The sequence below is a fragment of the Ahaetulla prasina genome, chromosome 7, assembly GCF_028640845.1.
Source record: "Ahaetulla prasina isolate Xishuangbanna chromosome 7, ASM2864084v1, whole genome shotgun sequence".
Classification (NCBI taxonomy): domain Eukaryota; kingdom Metazoa; phylum Chordata; class Lepidosauria; order Squamata; family Colubridae; genus Ahaetulla; species Ahaetulla prasina.
The window spans coordinates 11,839,535-11,855,495 of record NC_080545.1 but is presented as its reverse complement, the minus strand read 5'-3'; the positions used below and the strand labels follow the sequence as shown (position 1 = coordinate 11,855,495).

Below are 15,961 nucleotides of genomic sequence, written 5' to 3'. Positions count from 1 at the left end.
CACACGTTAAAATGGAATTTCGTTGCGTACAGCTCCTCTAAGGGTCACCATCACCTCCAATATACACTGCATAAACAGAAGAAAAATAGAAATAAAAGAGAAAAAGAGTAAGAAAGAGAGAGGGAGAAAGAAAGAAAAAGAGTGGGAAAGTAAGAAAAGAGAGAGAAAGAAAGGAAGGAAGGAAGGAAGGAAGGAAGGAAGGAAGGAAGGAAGGAAGAAAAAGAGAGAGAAAGAAAAAGAAAGAAAGAAAAGAGAGAAAGAAAGTAAGGAAGGAAGAAAAAGAGAGACAGAAAAAAAGAAAAAGAAAGAAAGAAAGAAAGAAAAGAGAAAGAAAGGAAGGAAGAAAAAGAGACACAAAGAAAGAGAAAGGGAAAAAAAAGAAAGGAAGGAAGGAAGGAAGAAAAAGAGAGACAGAAAAAAGAAAAAGAAAGAAAGAAAGAAAAGAGGAAGGAAGGAAGGAAGAAAAAGACACAAAGAAAGAGAAAGAGAGAAAAAAAAGAAAGGAAGGAAGGAAGAAAAAGAGAGACAGAAAAAAGAAAAAGAGAAAGAAAGAAAGAAAGAAAAGAGAAAGGAAGGAAGGAAGGAAGAAAAAGAGACACAAAGAAAGAGAAAGAGAGAAAAAAAAGAAAGGAAGGAAGGAAGGAAGAAAAAGAGAGACAGAGAAAAAGAAAGAAAGAAAGAAAGAAAAGAGAAAGGAAGGAAGGAAGAAAAAGAGACACAAAGAAAGAGAAAGAGAGAAAGAAAAAGAAAGGAAGGAAGGAAGGAAAAGAAAGAAAGAAAAGAGAGAAAGGAAGGAAGAAAGAGAAAGAGAAAGAGCAAGAGAAAGAGAAAGAGAAAGAAAGAAAACGATGCATATACCCACATTTATTATATGACCCGTAGAAACAACAGTGTCTAATTCGGATGTATACAGGTACAGTGGCGAGAAAAAAACTACCACGGCTGCTGTAAACCTCGCATCGTTTCCATCCCTAACCACGATTCCTAATCCTTTCTTTTTTAAAAAATAATAATAATTAAAAAAAAAAACTCGCGTGGAGGAAGCCCTCGCGGCCAAGAAAGCGTCCGCCCGTTTGGGGCTGTTTTATCACACACAGCGCTTCCCCGGCCCTTCTTTGTGTGATTGTGTGTGTGGGTTTCCCCCCCCCCCACCTGGAAAGGGAGTCACTATTTCCTTGCTTAGACTTTTGCGCCGGAGAGGCCAATCAGCCCGCAGCTTTCCTGGCTTCCTGTCTCTCGTAGGTGTGTTCCTCCGTGCCTGCTTACCTGAAACAAGCGAAGAGCCCGTTGCGACGGCTCAGCCTCCCCGCGGGGAAGCGAGAAGGAGCAGGCGCCCACGGAGCCACCAAAAGCCTCCCCCGGGGAACCCAATGGACACGCCGGCCTCCCCCTTAAGACCGAGGAAGGGGACCCGCTTCAGGTAAGCTTACCTGGATGGAGCTCTGGACTTTTAAAAAAAAACTAAAAAAAAACTTTTGGCCAAGTTTGTCCCGCCGCCCAGTTACAGGGGGTGAATCAGAGCAAAGAGACGCGCTGGGGCCTCGCGGAGGAATTCCAGGTGAGCTGCGTCGGGTCGAGCCCGGAACCTTATATTTGTGGCAGACAGGCAGTTTACAAGCAAAAAAAAAGGGAACTAAGTAAAAAGAGGGAAAAAATTCATTTTTTTTCCTCTCTCTCTCTCTGCCCCCACCCACCTTCAGCTGCAGAGAAAACCCCCCCCCTCCCTTTTGTAAAGGATTGTGAAGGAAGTGTGTGTTTGTGTCTTGTGTCAGCAATTCTGAGCTGGATCTCTTTTAAGGGATAAAAATTAACAGGAGAGCTTGAGATGCTGGAATTCCCAAATTAAGTGAGAATTGTCTGGGAATAAGAGCTGTTTTCCAAGGCAGAAGCCCTCCTAGGTGGCTCAGTGGCTAAGACACTGAGCTTGTCGATCAGAAAGTTCGACAGTTCGAATCCCTAGTACAGGTTTCCGGCGTGCGCAGGGAGTTGGACTTGATGACCTCCAAGGTCCCTTCCAACTCCGTTACTGTTACTGAAGCTCCTGAAACTTAAGACACCTTTGAATACAGGTAGTCCTCAACTTACAACAGTTCATTTAGTGACTTAAGTTACCGAAGCGGCCCTGAAGGAAGTGACTTGGGACTATTTTTCACATCCTTGTGGTTATGTGATTTACGTTCGGGTGCTTGACAACTGGTTCACATTGATGATGGTTGCCGTGTGTATGTGTGTGTGTGAATCATGTGATCTTTATTTTTATTTATTTATTTATTATTTAGATTTTTATACCGCCCTTCTCCCGAAGGACTCAGGGCGGTGTACAGCCAAATTAAAACAATACAATATACAATTTTAAAACCACAAATTAAAAGAACATATTCTATAACGGCCGAAAAATTTAAAAACCGTCAAATTTGACCCAATAAAACAGAATACCCAATTTAAAATTATTAAAATTCAAAAAGTTCAAAATTTAAAAATTAAGAATTAAGAATTAAGCCAGTCCCGCTTGGATGAACAAGTACGTTTTCAATTCATGGCGAAAGGTCCGAAGGTCAGGTAATTGACGCAAACCAGGGGGAAGTTTGTTCCAGAGGGTAGGTGCTCCAATCTTCTTTTGCGACCTACAGACAAGCAAAGTCAATAGGTAAACCAGATTCACTTAACAACCGTTTAATTACTTTAACTGTTTAACTAATTTGGCTGCTGGGGTCTGCTTAACCAAGGGGGTCAGGAAAGACATAAAATGGAGGCAGAAGCAAAACTCAACCGATTGCCCATTTTAGCAACATCCATTCTGGGCTCGACGGTGGTCGTAAGTCGAGGAGGACGACCTGTCGTCGGCAAGGGTGCTTCCAGGCTCCACATTTTTGGGGCTACACCAGCTCCTAACGGGGGGGGGGGATCAAGTTAGCATCTTAAAAGTCTGTGTGCAGGATCTTTGGAAAGAGGAGATCGTTGTCAGCCCCAAAGTTGAGGCTGCCCATCTCTTGCTCCCTCCAATAAAAGGGGACTTCTCCCCAAGAAATGGTCCTTTTTTAAAAAGTTTTTAAAAAGTTTTTTAAAAAGTTTAAAAAGCATCATTGTGACGTGGGCCAAGGGGCCATTGAGGACAGTCCCCAAGGCCAATGAACCCAGCTGGAATTCCAGACACTTCTGGTTTTTTAACTCTCCTGGCTTGCTGATAGCTGCCAACCTGTGGCTGGCTGTCATTCCAAGATGATTAATAGTTTCAGAGAGAGAGAGAGAGAGAGAGAGAGAGGGAGAGAGAGGGAGAGAGAGGGAGAGAGAGGAAGGCTCCTTCTCACAGCCTCCCAAGAAAGGGGATATTTGCCTTTCCCATTTCCTTCAGAGGCTCCTTTGAAATTATTTTCAGTGCTTGGTTCTGGTGTTTTTTTTTTCCCAACGTGTGAGTCAAGGTTGAAAGGAAAGTGGAAGGTGGATGGTTTTTCACCCCTCTGGTGGTTGATGGTTTCTCCCCCCCCCCACCAGCCCTTGTTGTGTGGACTAGTCCATCACTTAAACCACATTTTGAAGGCATCATGAGTCCAAGACCAGGATTTAAGGTTCATGATATCTGAACCCATCCGTGTGTCTTTAAATCATCCATATTTCTTCTTTGTTTCTTTTACTTGCTCTTCCTGTATACAGTTTAGAACGGAATAGGAATAGGAATAGGAATAGGATAGGATAGGATAGGATAGGATAGGATAGGATAGGATAGGATAGAATAGAACAGAACAGAACAGAACAGAATAGAATAGAATAGAAGTAGAGTAGAGTAGAGTAGAGTAGACGTGGTGGCTCAATGGCTAGGATGCTGAGCTTGTCAATCAAAAGGTCGGCAGTTTAGCGGTTCGAATCCCTAGTGCCACGTAACAGGGTGAGCTCCCGTGACTTGTCCCAGCTTCTGCCAACCTAGCAGTTCGAAAGCACGTAAAAAATGCAAGTAGAAAAATAGGGACCATCTTTGGTGGGAGGGTAACAGCGTTCCGTGTGCCTTTGGTATTTAGTCATGCCGGCCACATGACCATGGAGATGTCTTCGGACAGTGCTGGCTCTTCGGCTTTGAAACAGAGATGACTAGCACATATGTGCAAGGGGAACCTTTACCTTTACTTTACTTTGGAGTAGAGAAGAGTAGAGCAGAGCAGAATAGAACAGAATAGAATAGAATAGAATAGAATAGAATAGAATAGAATAGAATAGAATAGAATAGAATAGAATAGAATTCTTTATTGGCCAAGTGTGATTGGACAAACAAGGAATTTGTCTTTGGTGCATATGCTCTCGGTGTATTTAATTTATTGAACTTCCAGTATTTCTCCCTAATTCTCTAATATTACCCTTCCTCCCAAAAAATAATTTAAAATAATATGTGTTTGGTTGTTTACTGGAGTATTCTAGCTGCAGAGAAGAGCTTTCTATTACAAGTTTTAAAGTACAAGTGTCAAATGCATGTCCTTTTATTTTAATTATCCTTTTTAGTTTTATTCTGATTTTATTGTGTGATTTCAGTAAACTATTTATGTTTCAGGCAGTCAGATAAATTTTAGTTTAAAGCTGAGTTTACTTAAGCATAGAGAAAACCATAAAACATGGAAGACTATAAGTGGGTCTAAATGTAATTAATTTAAGTAAGTTAATTTAAGTAAGGATAAGTTTGAAACATTCTAAGTTTAAGAGATCTTTAAACAGAACTTAAAATACTTCTAGTATTTGTTGGTAACTGGGAAATATCACTTGATAATTGTTACATCTATAAGTATATGCATAAAATAAAATAGAAAATAATATCTTTAGCAATAATCTTAAACCCGTCCATCATTCTGGCTTAATTTGTGCCAAACACCTCTTTATCAGTTTATTCTGAAAGATTGAGAGACACATTTTGTTTTTAAAAAAGTTTTTATTGGTTTTATTACAAGACACAACACAACACAAACATACATAACATAAACACATAGTCTGTGTTCTTTTTACATGATGGTTTCGTTCCTTCAGCTTTCTACTTTTTACATTCCCTTTTTCCCTTCTTTGTTACTATCTTTGACTTTATCGTCCCTTTACATCTAGTTTCATTTATTTACAATATTTTACACATTTGTTATCTTCTCTTCTCCATCCTTTTTTTTTCTATTCAGTTTTCCTATGAGAGAGAGAGAGAGAGAGAGAGAGGGAGAGAGAGGGAGAGAGAGGGAGAGAGAGGAAGGCTCCTTCTCACAGCCTCCCAAGAAAGGGGATATTTGCCTTTCCCATTTCCTTCAGAGGCTCCTTTGAAATTATTTTCAGTGCTTGGTTCTGGTGTTTTTTTTTTCCCAACGTGTGAGTCAAGGTTGAAAGGAAAGTGGAAGGTGGATGGTTTTTCACCCCTCTGGTGGTTGATGGTTTCTCCCCCCCCCCACCAGCCCTTGTTGTGTGGACTAGTCCATCACTTAAACCACATTTTGAAGGCATCATGAGTCCAAGACCAGGATTTAAGGTTCATGATATCTGAACCCATCCGTGTGTCTTTAAATCATCCATATTTCTTCTTTGTTTCTTTTACTTGCTCTTCCTGTATACAGTTTAGAACGGAATAGGAATAGGAATAGGATAGGATAGGATAGGATAGGATAGGATAGGATAGGATAGGATAGAATAGAACAGAACAGAACAGAACAGAACAGAATAGAATAGAATAGAAGTAGAGTAGAGTAGAGTAGAGTAGAGTAGACGTGGTGGCTCAATGGCTAGGATGCTGAGCTTGTCAATCAAAAGGTCGGCAGTTTAGCGGTTCGAATCCCTAGTGCCACGTAACAGGGTGAGCTCCCGTGACTTGTCCCAGCTTCTGCCAACCTAGCAGTTCGAAAGCACGTAAAAAATGCAAGTAGAAAAATAGGGACCATCTTTGGTGGGAGGGTAACAGCGTTCCGTGTGCCTTTGGTATTTAGTCATGCCGGCCACATGACCATGGAGATGTCTTCGGACAGTGCTGGCTCTTCGGCTTTGAAACAGAGATGACTAGCACATATGTGCAAGGGGAACCTTTACCTTTACTTTACTTTGGAGTAGAGAAGAGTAGAGCAGAGCAGAATAGAACAGAATAGAATAGAATAGAATAGAATAGAATAGAATAGAATAGAATAGAATAGAATAGAATAGAATAGAATTCTTTATTGGCCAAGTGTGATTGGACAAACAAGGAATTTGTCTTTGGTGCATATGCTCTCGGTGTATTTAATTTATTGAACTTCCAGTATTTCTCCCTAATTCTCTAATATTACCCTTCCTCCCAAAAAATAATTTAAAATAATATGTGTTTGGTTGTTTACTGGAGTATTCTAGCTGCAGAGAAGAGCTTTCTATTACAAGTTTTAAAGTACAAGTGTCAAATGCATGTCCTTTTATTTTAATTATCCTTTTTAGTTTTATTCTGATTTTATTGTGTGATTTCAGTAAACTATTTATGTTTCAGGCAGTCAGATAAATTTTAGTTTAAAGCTGAGTTTACTTAAGCATAGAGAAAACCATAAAACATGGAAGACTATAAGTGGGTCTAAATGTAATTAATTTAAGTAAGTTAATTTAAGTAAGGATAAGTTTGAAACATTCTAAGTTTAAGAGATCTTTTAAACAGAACTTAAAATACTTCTAGTATTTGTTGGTAACTGGGAAATATCACTTGATAATTGTTACATCTATAAGTATATGCATAAAATAAAATAGAAAATAATATCTTTAGCAATAATCTTAAACCCGTCCATCATTCTGGCTTAATTTGTGCCAAACACCTCTTTATCAGTTTATTCTGAAAGATTGAGAGACACATTTTGTTTTTAAAGTTTTTATTGATTTTATTACAATGACACAACACAACACAAACATACATAACATAAACACATAGTCTGTGTTTTCTTTTTACATGACGGTTTCGTTCCTTCAGCTTTCTGCTTTATACATTCCCTTTTTCTCTTCTTTTTACTAACTTTGACTTTATCATCCCTTTACATCTAGCTTAATTTATTTACAATATTTTACACATTTGTTATCTTCTCTTCTCCATCCTTTTTTTTTCTATTCAGTTTTCCTATGAGAGAGAGAGAGAGGGAGAGGGAGAGGGAGAGAGGGAGAGGGAGACATTTTTGACCAATCAAAATTTGAACGATTTTTCTTTCCTTGGTCTAGTCCAGGGGTCTGCAAACTTGGCTCTTTTAAGACTTGTGGACTTCAACTCCCAGAGTTCCTCAGCCAGCTTTGCTCTCTCTCCTTTGACCTCTCTTTGCTTTGCTGGAACTCTAGGAGTTGAAGTCCACAAGTCTTAAAAGAGCCAAGTTTGCAGACCCCTGGACTAGACCAATTGTCCCCCTGTTTACTCTTTCCTCCTGCTTTTATGTATTCTTTGGGCGTTATCCAGAATAAAAGAATGATGCATATAGATAGGCTGATTCTGTTTGTGAGTTGCAGGAGTTGATAACTATATTTTAATGAAGAGGTAGTCATGCTGCCAGAGGCCTTCCTTCAACCACTGAAGAAAGGGGAGCGCGCACATTTCTCATAGAAAAAGAGTCTTTCTGCTGCTGGTTGGTGCTTTATGGCTCTTGAAACAGTTCCGACACGTCATCAATGATTTGGGTGGTCCGTGCCAAAGATGAGCCAGAAGCCTCGGTCAGGCCTTGGAGATGGTAGGGGAGTGATGGCGAATCTTTTCGGCAAACGCACATGCGTGCATGTCATGTGCGCATGCCAGAATGCCAGAAACATGAAAACCAGCTGGCTGGCGTGCACATACCTGTTTTTTTGGTCATTTTTGGCTGTTTTCAGGACTGTTTTCAGGCGTTTTTGGTCCAAAAAGTGGCCCGAAAACGGTCCCCCCCCAAATAATCTGTTTTTCAGGCCATTTTTAGGCTGTTTGTCAGCCTCCGCTTCTATATTGATTGATTGCTATGGCTGCCATTGTAACAGGGGGAGGGAGGAGCTGTCTTGGTTGTTGGGTTTTGTGGGGAAAGTGAGCTGGTGGAGACGACTTGTAACAGGGAGTGAATTGGAGAAACTTTCCCTCTGCGTTTTCTCTGCAGCTGGGAGGCTTGTTGATAACCAGTCAAGGCCCAACCGTCCGGGCATACCAGAAGGATGGGGGCCATCTGAAGCTGCACCCCACATGACCCCCTGGGGGAATGTGGATTGGATGTGCAAGGCCAGGTACCGGTACCTGGAGGCTCAGCAGGCTGAGATGGTACAAGACCCTCTGCTTCTTCGCCACCAGTGGCACCTCCCTCCAACCGTCACCCTAAGCCCCGCACCAGGAGGCTGAAGCAGACCTCAAGTCAGAATTTCTGCCCTCTCCGACCCCCCACAAAAAGACCCAGAAGGGGGAGACTCTCTGCAGCAACACATACTTTCATTGCATGTATCCGGCCCAGGGGCCTTAGTTTGAGGGCCCCTGATTTAGTGCAACATAAAAAATGCAAATAATTTTTCCGCGGACCAGCAAAATTTTCTCACGGACCACCAGTTGGTCCACGGACCACCAGTTGGTGACCTCTGGTCTAGAGAAAAGAAGGACTAGGGACAAGGACTTGTCTGAAATGGGATAGGGCCGTGATGGCGAACCTACGGCATGAGTTCCAGAGGTGGCATGCAGAGCTCTCTCTGCTGGCACATGTGCCATTGCCCCAGGTCAGATCTCTGTGGCGTTTCTTTCGTGAGCTTCTGTTTCCCTGCAAACAACGAAACAAAAGCTCCCCCCCCCAAAAGATCTTACCTCTTGCCGCACTGCCAGTGTTGGGATGCCCCGCCTCCTGCAGGCCAACTGGTCTTCGCCTCTCTGCTGCGCATGCGCCCATGTCTGCGCATGCATATGTTCGTGCACGTCTGTGCATGCACATGTTCGCAGTTTGGGCACTCGGTGTCTGAAAGGTTCGCCATCACTGATATAGGGTCTCCTGCTTGAGCAGGGGGCTGGACTAGAAGACCTCCAAGGTCCCTTCCAGCTGGATTCTGATTCGGTTTCAGTTTATGAGTTGGTCAAGAAGGGTCTACTAGTTTTAACTCCTACCATACTGTTGTGGTCTGCCGGTAGCTTGTGGAACTGCAACAGAGTCAGACAGCGATGAGGCTGAGGAAGAGCATGGGCCAGTCCTGGAAGCTGGGGAAGGCCCGGATGCGGGCTCTGCGTCAGAGGCAGAGATGGGGCTAGGGCCATCGGGAAGTGTTGTGCGGACTCTGGAGTCTCCAGAGGCTGACAGTAGTGACGCAGAGGAGCAGGAGGAGCCTGTTCCTAATGCACGCATGAGAAGAGCTGACAGAAGGCAAGAGCAGCTAAAGCAAAGAGGACGACTCAGGAGTAGGGGCAAGAGATGATTGGCCCCTCCCATAAGGCTTAAAAGACCAGCAACGGCATTTGGGCTCTTTGCTGGAAAACAACGTTGATAGCTTTGTCTTGCTGCATTTGTTTCTTATCAGAGTCTTCTGCTTTTGAACTTTTGCCAAGAAAGGCCTTTGGCAGTTTGCCTAATTAAGACCAAGGTTGGTGATAAGACTGTGGAATGGTGTTGGGAAGAATTTGCTTTGATTTAGTTTGGATGACGCTGAGAATGAGTTACTTCTCATCTATTCTAATAAAGTTTGTTTGTTTTTAAATGGACTGAATTTTCTACTACCTACTTGGGCCTGGGTTACAACACAGACTGGTGTTCTTCCTAGGTAGCTGCGTCTCCAGCTAAATTGCTGGACCTCATGATGGAATTGCTAAAGGAAGATTTGGGTCTGGAGAAATTTCAGATTGCCTTCATTGTGGAGGGGAGGTACAGCTCAGGGCTACAGCGCCGGGGACCTGCCCCACCTAGGTGGCTATGTACAGGTAGCCCTTGACTTACAGCAGTTTGATAATGATCAGAGTTACGACAGCACTGAAAAAAGTGACTTTATGACCATTTTTCGCACTTACAACCGTTGCAGCATCCCCAGGGTCATGTGATCAAAATTTGGGCACTTGGCAGTTGGCTCAAATTTAGGTCACTTGCACCGTTCCAGAGCTCCTGTGATCTTCAAGTCAATGGGGGAAGCCAGATGGGTTACTAACTTAACACCTGCAGTGATTCACTTAACAACCGCGGCAAGAAAGGTTGTAAAAAGGGGGAAAGCCTCAGCAAATGTCTCACTTAGCAGCATAAATTTTGGGCTCAATTGGTGGTCATGTCAAGGACTAGGTATATCTGAGTTGTTGTTTTTTTTTTGGTCTCAGAACAGCTGAGACATAATCTGAGGGTGAGTGGCATCTCCAGTTATAAGAATGCTCTTATTCATTTTTATAATTCCAGCACCATTACCGTATAAGCTGCTCAGCAGCTTCTGCAGGCATTTCAAAGTTTTTGGCTGAGGAAAGCAAGTTTGCAGGAAGCCCTCAGGCTAATAAAGCATCTGAAAGAAGCCAATGAGATCAGATACATCATGAGGAGGGTGCATCTTTCTCCTTCTGCCTTGGCCACTTTCTGCAGAGGTATGATTGAGAGCATTTTAACAAACTGCATTGCTGTTTGGTTTGGTGGCAGCAGACCCTCAGATAGAAAGCCCATACAGAGAGTGGTGAGGACAATGGAGAAAATTATAGGAAACTCACTTCCTGTCATTTAGAATATTCAAGGAAGGGAGGGAGGAAAGGGAGGGAGGGAGGGAGGGAAGGAAGGAAGGAAGGAAGAAAGGAAGGAAGGAAAGGGAAGGGAGAGAGGGAGGGAGGGAGGGAGGGAGGGGAGGAAAGAAGGGAACGGAAGGAAAGAAGGAGTTAACAATTGCAATAATTTGCTTACCAACCATGGCAAAAAAAAAAAAGTTATAAAATCAGGCACTAATCACTTAACAATGCTTAGCAATGGAAATTCTAGTCCCAATGGTATTCCTAAGTCAAGGACTACCTGAATACTAGTAATTTGGTCTGGGATGAGAAGGTGGCAGTGAGGCTATCAATTTCACCTTTTCTAAAACAAAAAATAACAACCAGGTTTTTTCATTCCATTACTTTTTGTGTTTTACTGTTGTTGTTTTTTTAAAAAGCCCAGTCTTTCCCTTGTCCAGCAGGCAAGGCTAAAATGGCAGTTGTGGTGGGGCAGAGGCCAGCGAGAGGTTCTGCCGCAGCACATGGGAGAACCCAATGGATGGAGGGGTTTGCTTGTGATGACATGAAGGGCAAAAGAGGAACCAGACCGGTCAGCCCCACATGAGTGGGGGGGAAACATTCCTTTTGCGTGGATGAGTGAAGTTAGGTGGAGGTTACGTTTCTAGCAGACTGGAGACAGGGAGAGGTGGACGTTGTATGTTCCTGCCCTTAAAAAAATGGCTAGTATATTGGAGCAAATCTGGTCACGTACATCAGACCCGAGCAAACCACATCATGCTAGGGCAGCTGTGATTTTGCTGCAGGGTTTAGTTCTCTCTCTTCCCCTATTCAACTTTAAACGGGGCCGTTGGGTGAGTTCATCCATGACCATGGGGTGTTTATCATCAGTATGCCAACGATACCTAATTGTATATTTCTGGCGCCTGGCAAATTAAAACTATGTGACAGATGTCTTCTCCTTGTGTTTGGAGGCTCCGAGGGTCTATAAAATGGCTCTAAATGGCTTCACTCTAAATACAGGTAGTCCTCGACTTACAACAGTTTGCTTAGTGACCGTTCGAAGTTACAATGGCCCTGAAAAACGTGAGGTGTTAATACCACTTGTTAAGGCCACACTTGGAATCCTGCATCCAGGTTTGGTTGCCACGATGTAAAAAGGATGTGGAGACTCTAGAAAGAGTGCAGAGAAGAGCAATGAAGATGATTAGGGGACTGGAGGCTAAAATATAGGAAGAACGGTTGCTGGAACTGGGTATGTCTAGTTTAATGAAAAGAAGGACTAAGGGAGACATGATAGCGGTCTTCCAATATCTTAGGGGCTGCCACAAAGAAGAGGGAGTCAAGCTATTCTCCAAAGCACCTGAGGGTAGAACAAGAAGCAATGGGTGGAAACTAATCAAGGAGAGAAGCAATTTAGAACTAAGGAGAAACTTCCCTGACAGTGAGAACAATTAATCAGTGGAACAACTTGCCTCCAGAAGTTGTGAATGCTCCAACACTGGAAGTTTTTAAAAAGAGATTGGATAACCATTTGTCTGGTGTAGGGTTTCCTGCCTGGGCAGTGGGTTGGACTAGAAGACCTCCAAGGTCCCTTCCAACTCTGTTATTCTATTCTACTTGTGACCATTTTTTCACACTTATGACCGTTACCGCATCCCCGTGCTCATGGGATTCACCTTCGGAATGCTTGACAACTGATTCATATTTATGACCGGTTCATTGTAGTGCCCCGGGGGGGCGGGGGGGTCACGCGATCCCCTTTTGCGACCTCCTGACAAGCCAAGTCAAGGGGGAAGCCAAATTCACCGAAGAATTGGGTTGCTAATTCAACAGTTGCAGGGATTCACTGAACAACCATGGCAGGAGAAGTCATAAAATGGGGGCAGAGCTCGCTTAACAAATCGCTCACTTAGCCACGTAAATGTGGGTCGTAAGTCGAGGACTAGCTGTTAAAACTTCCAGGGGTGTCACTCTTGAGTTCGGGTGAGGGACTAGCCAAGGAGAGGACCAGGTGCACAAAACTTGTCAATGTTCCAGCTGAACCCTACTGTGTGTCCCCGAATATAAGACATCCCCTGATAATAAACCCAATCAGGCTTTTGAGCACATGCGCTAAAATAAGCATATAAGATATGGGATTTATTTTAGCAATGGCTAGATAAAATAATAGGTTGAAGCTTGACAGAGATATTTATAATGCAAGAATTGTTGAAACAAACAAAATATAACGTAATTTCATTGGTTTGAATTAAGAAAAGGTAAATGAATGATACAAATATAATTAATGTAAAATTTAATAATAATAATAATAATAATAATATCAGAGTTGGAAGGGACCTTGGAGGTCTTCTAGTCCAACCCCCTGCCCAGGCAGGAAACCCTACACCATTTCAGACAAATGGCTATCCAACATTTTCTTAAAAATTTCCAGTGTTGGAGCATTTACAACTTCTGCAGGCAAGTCGTTCCACTGATTAATTGTTCTAACTGTCAGGAAATCTTTCCTTAGTTCTAGATTGCTTCTCTCCTTGATTAGTTTCCACCCATTGCTTCTTGTTCTACCCTCAGGTGCTTTGGAGAATAGCTTGACTCCCTCTTCTTTGTGGCAACCCCTGAGATATTGGAACACTGCTATCATGTCTCCCCTAGTCCTTCTTTTCATTAAACTAGGCATACCGAGTTCCTGCAACCGTTCTTCATACGTTTTAGCCTCCAGTCCCCTAATCTAATTTAGTACAATCTATATAAGGCAAGGGAAGAAACATTTAGAGTTATACAAAAGATCAATTGATTAGAATATTTGGGTGTATATTAGATTGGTGAAATGCAAAATAAGATAAATTACATGTTATGAATATGGTGAAATTGCACAAAAGCTTTGTAAACAACCAACCGACACACTGTCTGTATTTTGATTAAGATGTTTTTATGTCTGTCTGTCTAGAAAAATTAAAAAATAATAATTCCAAAAAAAAATAAGCACTCCCGAAAAAAAGGCCTCCCTTAAAATAAGTATATGGATAGTGATCACTTGATTGCAAGGTTTGCTGTTAAGAGTCTGTGGCTCTCTCACATACACACACACACACACACACACACACACACACACACACCCCGCAGAGATCACACCCCTGTCCTTGATTACTTGAAAAACACCAGAGTTTCAGCCAATCACTGTCTTTCGTCTTCCTAAAAAACAAACAAACGACTTTTTAAAGGCCCGTGCTACTTTTTCAGGAAGATAACCCATTCTTATCCATTTTCTGCAGTACATCTGACCACTGTTTGTTTATTTTAGCACGGGGGTCTCCAAGCTTGGTCCCTTTAAGACTTGTGGACTTCAACTCCCAGAGTCCCTCAGCCAGCAAAGCTGGCTGAGGAACTTTGGGAGTTGAAGTCCACAAGTCTTAAAGGGACCAAGCTTGGAGACCCCTGTTTTAGCATATGGCATACCATTCGTGGACTAGCAATGTATATTAACATTTCACCTAGATTTACGGTAATAAAACACAATAAAACGGTTACAGCATCGCTGGGTCACATAATAGCAATAGCACTTAGACTTATATACCGCTTCACAGGGCTTTTACAGCCCTCTCTAAGTGGTTTTACAGAGTCAGCCTATTGCCCCCAATAATCTGGGTCATCATTTTTAACGACCTCGGAAGAATGAAAGGCTGAGTCAACCTTGAGACAGTGAGAATCAAACTGCTGGCAGTCGGCAGAGTTACCCTGCAATACCACATTCTAACCACTGTGCCACAAGCAAGAACAATGAGAAAGGGATGGAGGGAGGGAGGGAAGAAGGAAGGAAGGAAGGAAGGAAGGAAGGAAGGAAGGAAGGAAGGAAGGAAGGAAGGAAGGAAGGAAGGAATAGCAATAGCACTTAGACTTATATACTGCTTCACAGTGCTTCACAGCCCACTCTAAGCGGTTTTACAGAGTCAGCCTATTGCCCCCAACAATCTGGGTCCTTATTTTAACGACCTCAGAAGGACGGAAGGCTGAGTCAACCTTGAGCCTGGTGAGATTCAATCTGCCAAATTACAGGCAGCCGGCAGTCAGCAGAAGTGGCCATTTGCAATCTTCCCAGTCAGCTCCCAGAATCAACGGAGGAGGTTGGGTTTGCTTAATGACCGTGTGATTCGCTTAACGGCAGTGATTCACTTAAGCAGGGCCAAAAAAAAAAAAAAAAGTCGTACATCCAGACATGGCTCCATTAAGAACCTCTTCGCTGGACCATATTGAAGGCGAAAGGGGACATCAGAGGATGAGTTGGTTAGATAGTGTCATGGATGCAATGAACTTGCATTTGGCCAAACTCTGGGAGACGGGAGGACGAGAAGCAGGGGTGAAATCTAAATTTCTTTCTTACCGGTTCTATGGGTGTGGCTTGGTGGGTGTGGCTTGGTGGGAGGGTCATGTGATTGGGTGGGCGTGGCTATATAGCCATGTGACTGAGGGATCAAAAGACAAAAACTCACTAACAATGTCCTGCTGGAGCATTGTTGGACTAGATAAAATCCAGGTCCCTTCCAGTCCTAGATTATCCTCTGAAGCTGCGTCTAGTGCCAGGTTTGTAATCCTTCCTTCCTCTCCTCTTTCCTCCCTCCCTCCCTCTTTCTTTCTTTCTTTCTTTCTTTCTTTCTTTCTTTCTTTCTTTCCTTCCTTCCTTCCTTCCTTCCTTCCTTCCTTCCTCCCTCCCTCCCTCCCTCCCTCCCTCCCTCCCTCCCTCCCTTCCTTCCTTTCCTTTCTCTCTCTCTCTCTCTCTCTCTCAAATGAACCCGTCACCTCCCATTTTTTGCCTAGCAGGCTTCAGCTTTTTTACCTTTTAAAAATGCTTTTAAAAGTAAAAAAATAAGCCTCTGACAATCAGGCACCTCAGCTGGGATCGTCAGACCCTTGTTTTAACTCTTTAAAAGCATTTTTTACAACCTCTTTGGGCGAAGAGGTTGTTAAAAAATATTTTTAAAAGTAAAAAAAAAGGCTCTGACGATCGCGTGGCTCAGCTGGGCATGGGGGTGGGGCAGGGATTTTTGCTACCAGTTCTCTGAACCACCCACCGCCATCGCTACCGGATTGGCCGATCCGGTCTGAACCGGGAGCATTTCACCCCTGATGAGGAGGCTTGGCATGCTGTGGTCCATGGGTTCATGAAGAGCCGGACACAACTTAGTGACTGAACAACAACAACAACAAATTGCTTAAGAATGGAAATTCTGTTCCCCAATATGGTCGTAAGTCGAGGTCTCCTGTGTTTTTGGCTTGAGATATTCTGGGGTGAACAGGTTTTTCTGGGTTCCAATTGAGCAGACTGATTCATTGCTAAGCAGGGTGTGTGGGTGTGCATTGGGGAGAAAGGGGTTG

The 15,961-nt window shown here is 43.0% G+C and overlaps 1 protein-coding gene across 1 annotated transcript in view; it reads left to right on the top strand.

The window, feature by feature from the left end:
- The first annotated feature begins 1,264 nt into the window (after positions 1-1,264).
- LOC131201864 (uncharacterized) overlaps positions 1,265-15,961 on the top strand; it is a 97,927-nt gene continuing 83,230 nt past the window's right edge. The window contains exon 1 of the mRNA XM_058190183.1: positions 1,265-1,420. The gene's annotated coding sequence lies outside the window, so the exon portion shown is untranslated. The remainder of the gene's footprint in view (positions 1,421-15,961) is intronic.